Here is a 5,338-nt window from a genome sequence, read left to right as displayed (position 1 = left end):
CAAAATGAAGGAATGCTGGAAATAGAAAAATTGGGCAAAAGATCGGGAACTATAGACACAAGCATATCCAACAGAATTCAAGAGATGGAAGAAGAGAATCTCAGGTGCAAAAGATAAACTAGAGGAAATGATTAATCTACCAAAGAAATTCATAAATCCAACAAATCCTAAACACAAAACATCCAGGAAATGTGGGACACATTGAAAAGGCCAAACCTAAGAATAATAGGCATAGAGGAAGGTGAGGAGGCCCACATCAAAGGTGCCAAAAACATATTCAACAAAATCATCTAGGAAAACTTTCCCAATCTGAAGAAGGACAAGCCCATGAAAATATAAGAAGCATACCAAACACCAAATAGGCTGGAAGAAAGAAAAAAGACCCCTCGACATATAATAGTCAAAACACCTAGCATAGAGAATAAAGAAAGAATATTAAGAGCAGCGAAGGAAAAAGAACAGGTAACATATAAAGTCAGACCTATCAAAATTACACCTGACTTCTCCATGGAAACCCTCAAGGCCAGAAGGTCCTAGATAGATGTTCTACAAGTATTAAGAGAACACGGAACCCAGGCTACTATACCCAGCAAAACTCTCAATCACTATAGATGGAGAAAACAAAAATATTTAATGAAAAAACCAGATTTTCCCAATATGTATCTACAAATCCAGCCCTACAGAAAGTATTTAAGGAAAACTCCAACCCAAGGAAGTTAACTACATCCACAAAGATGTAGGCAACAGATAATCTAACTACAACAGAAACCAAGGGTAAGCAGGACAAATATATTCACAATACCACTGCCAACAACAAACCTAAATCAAACAAGCATCAACAATCAATGGTCCTTACTCACCCTCAACATTAATGGTCTGAACTCACTTATAAAAAGACACAGGCTAAGAGAATGGATATGAAGACAGAATCCATCCTTCTGTTGCATACAAGAAACACATCTAAGCTTCAAAGATAGACATTACCTCAGGGTAAAGGGTTAGGAAAAGATCTTCCAATCAAATGGAACCAAGAAGCAGACTGATGTGGCTATCCTAATATCTAGCAAGTTAGACTTCAAACCAAATTAATCAAAAGAGATGAAGACAGTCATTTCGTATTCATCAAAGGAGAAACCCAACATCTATGCCCCAAATACAAAGGGGACCACATTCATAAAAAAATGCTACTAAAACTCAAACCTCACACACTTAACAGTGGGAGACTTCAACACACCACTCAACACTAGACAGGACCACCAACAGAAACTCAACAAAGAAACAAAAGAATTAACAGAAGTTATGTCTCAACTGGGGTTAACAGACATCTATAGAACATTCCATCCAAACACAAAAGAATATACCTTCTTCTCTGCTCCATATGGAACCTTCTCTAAAATTGACCACAAACTAGGTGACATAAGAAACCTCAACAAATACAAGAGAATTGGTATAGTCCTCTTTATCTTATCAGACCACCATGCTTTAAAATTGGAATTCAACAACAACACAAATAACAGAACACCTGCAAACTCATGGAAACTGAACAATGTGCAATTGCACCACAACTGGGTAAAAGAAGATATAAATAAAGAAATTAAGGACTTTCTAAAATCCAACGAGAATGAGAACACAACATACCTGAACTTATGGGACACCTTGAAAACAGTGATAGGATGGAAGTTCATTGCACTAAGTGCCCATATGAAGGAAACAGAGGATAGTCACATAAGAGAATTAATAGCACAACTGAAAACCTTATAACAAGAGAAGCAAACTCACCCCATAGGAGTAGACTCCAGTAAATAATCAACTTGAGTGCTGAAATCAACAAAATAGAAACCAGGAAAACAATACAAAAAAAAAATCAATGTAACAAAGAGTTTTTTTTTTTTTTTTGAGAAAATCAACAAGATAGACAAACTTTTATCCAAACTAACGAAAAAGCAGAGAGAGAACATGCAAATTAACAAAATCAGAAATGAAAAGGGGAACATAGCAACAGACACAGAGGAAATCCAGACAATTTTCAGGTTACATTTTGAAAATCTGTATTCCACAAAAATTGAAAATTCAAAGGTAATGGACAAATTTCTGGGTAACTATCACTAACCAAAATTAAATCAAGAACAGACAAACAACTTAAATACACCTATAACCTACAATGAAATAGAATCAGTCATTGAAAGCCTTCCAAGCAAAAAAAGCCCAGATGGCTTCAGTGCAGAATTCTACCAGAAATTCAAGGAAGAACTAATACCACTACTCCTCAAACTCTTCCACAAGATAGAAACAGAAGGTTCATTGACAAACTCTTCCTACTAGGCCACAATAACCTTGGTACCCAAACCTCACAAAGATACAACTAAGAAAGAAAACGACAGACCAATATCCCTGATGAACATCAATGCAAAAATACTCAATAATATACTGGCAAACCAAATCCAAGAATACATCAGACAAATCATACACCATGACCAAGTAGGCTTCATCCCTGGATTTCAGGGATGGTTTAACATATGAAAATCTATCAACGTGATCTGCCATATAAACAAACTGAAAAAGAAAAACCACATGATCATCTCACTAGATGCTGAAAAAGCCTTCGACAAAGTTGACACCCTTTTATGATAAAGGTCTTGGAGAGATCAGGGATAACAGGAACATACCTAAACATAATAAGAGCAATATACAGCAAACAAACTGCCAACATCAAACTAAATGGAGAGAAACTTAAGCTAATTCCTTTAAAATCAAGAATAAGACAAGGCTGCCCTCTCTCTCCGTATCTCTTCAATATCATACTAGAAGTTCTAGCTAATGCTATAAGACAACAAAAGGAGATCAAGAGGATCCAAATTGGAAAGGAAGAAGTCAAACTGTCTCTATTTGCAGATGACATGATAGTTTCCATAAGCGACCCAATAAACTCTACCAGGGAATTCCTACAGCTGATAAACACCTTCAGCAAAGTAGCAGGATACAAGATAAAATCAAAAAAATCAGTAGCCCTACTTTTTTCAGACGACAAAGAGGCAGAGAAAGAAATCAGAGAAACATCACCCTTTACAATAGCCACAAGCAACATAAAGTATCTTGGTGTAACACTTATCAAACAAGAGAAAGACCTATGTAATAAGAACTTTGTGACTCTAAAGAAAGAAATTAAAGAAGATACCAGAAAATGGAAAGATCTCCCATGCTCTTGGATAGGTAGGATAAACATAGTAAAAATGGCAATCTTGCCAAAAGCAATCTACAGATTCAATGCAATCCCCATTAAAATCCCACCACAATTCTTCACCGACCTTGAAAGGATAATAATCAACTTTATATGGTAACACAAAAGATCCAGGATAGCCAAAACAACCCTATACAATAAAAGAACTTCAGGAGGCATCACCATTCCTGACTTTAAGCTCTACTACAGAGCTATAGTTCTGAAAACAGCCTGGTGTTGGCATAAAAATTGACAGGTAGACCAATGGAATCTAATTGAAAACCCTGATATTAACCCACACACCTATTAACACCTGATTTTCGACAAAACAGCTAAAATTATACAATGGGGCGAGGACAGCATCTTCAACAAATGGTGCTGGCACAATTGGATGATGGTGTGTAGAAGACTGCAGATAGACCCATGTTGTTGCCATGCACAAAACTCAAGTCCAAATGGATCAAAGACCTCAACATCAATCCAGCCACATTGAACCTCTTAGAAGAGAAAGTAGGAGGTACCATTGAACAAATTGGTATAGGAGACCGCTTCCTGAACATAACTCTGGGGGCACAGACACTGAGAGAAACAATTAATAAATGGGACCTCTTCAAACTTAGAAGCTTCTGTAAGGCAAAGGACACAGTAGATAAGACCAAAAGGCAGCCCACAGACTGGGAAAAGATTTTCACCAATCCTATATCCGACAAAGGGCTGATCTCCAAAGTATACAAAGTACTGAAGAAACTAGTCAACAAAACACCAAACAACCCTATTAAAAATGGTTACAGAACGGAATAGAGAATTCTCAATAGAGGAAATAAAAAAGGCTGAAAGACACTTAAGAAAGTGCTCAACATTCTTAGCTATCAGGGAAATGCAAATCAAAACAACTTTGAGATACCAGCTTACTCCTGCCAGAATGGCTAAAATTAAAAACACCAATGAGTACTCATGCTGGAGAGGATGTGGAGAAAGGGGAACACTCCTCCACTGCTGGTGGGAGTGCAAACTTGTACAGCCATTTTGGAGATCAGTATGGGGGTTCCTCAGGAAAATGGGAATTAGTTTACCACAGGACCCGGCAATCCCCCTCTTAGGCATATACCCAAAGGATTCACATCCATGCAACAAAGACATCTGTTCAACTATGTTCATAGCAGCACTATTTGTAATAGCAAGAACTTGGAAGCAACCTAGATGCCCTTCAATTGAAAAATAGATAATGAATATGTGGCATCTATACAATGGAATACTACTCTGCAGAAGAAAATAATGGAATCTTGAAATTCGCAGGCTAGTGGATGGCACTTGAAGAAACCATCCTGAATGAGGTAACCCAGTCACAAAAAGAGGAACATAGTATGTACTTGCTCATTATGGATTTTAGACCTAGATCAAAGGATCACCAGCCTAAAATTCACACCACCAGAGGAACTAGGATACAAGGTGTATTCTAAGAGATCCATATAAAGTCCCTCACAGAAGCGGGAAGGGACAAGTCCCCCAGAGCACAGGGCAAGTGAGGGGCAGTGAATGGAGAGAGAAGTAGGAGAAAGAGATGGGGAGGATAAGAAAACACATGCGACTAGGAATATTGAGTCAAGGTAGGAATATAAGACAGGAGAGAGGGGGGGACATAAAAGCGGGAGCCAATATTGGTTTGAAGATAAAATTGAACCCAAAGAAAGGTATAGAGACCTACAAGACTGCTGCAAACTAACAATTTGAGCCTTTCTACCATAAATGCCCTTCCTGGAGATTGAGAACAACTAACTTATCCATTGAGCCGTCATCAAATACCTGTTGGAAACAGAAGCAAACACCCATACCTAAACAATGAGTCGAACTAGAACCCAGATGCTGATGGAGAGAAGACCAGGTTGCAGAAACACAGAGAGACAGCTGACCTGAACAAGGAGGAGCTAACGGGTCCCTAGATTGATAGCTGTTAATCCAGCATGGGACTGGCTCAGGCCCCCCTGAATATGGGTCTCAGCCAGAAGGACTGAGCAGTCTAAGGGACCTCAGACAGTGGAACCAGGATGCATCCCTGGTGCACAAAAGGACATTGTGGACACATCCCCCATGCAGGGATAACTGCCTTAACCTAGAGACAGG

Source organism: Phodopus roborovskii, unplaced genomic scaffold, assembly GCF_943737965.1.
Source record: "Phodopus roborovskii unplaced genomic scaffold, PHOROB, whole genome shotgun sequence".
NCBI lineage: Eukaryota > Metazoa > Chordata > Mammalia > Rodentia > Cricetidae > Phodopus > Phodopus roborovskii.
This window is presented reverse-complemented; position numbering follows the sequence as displayed.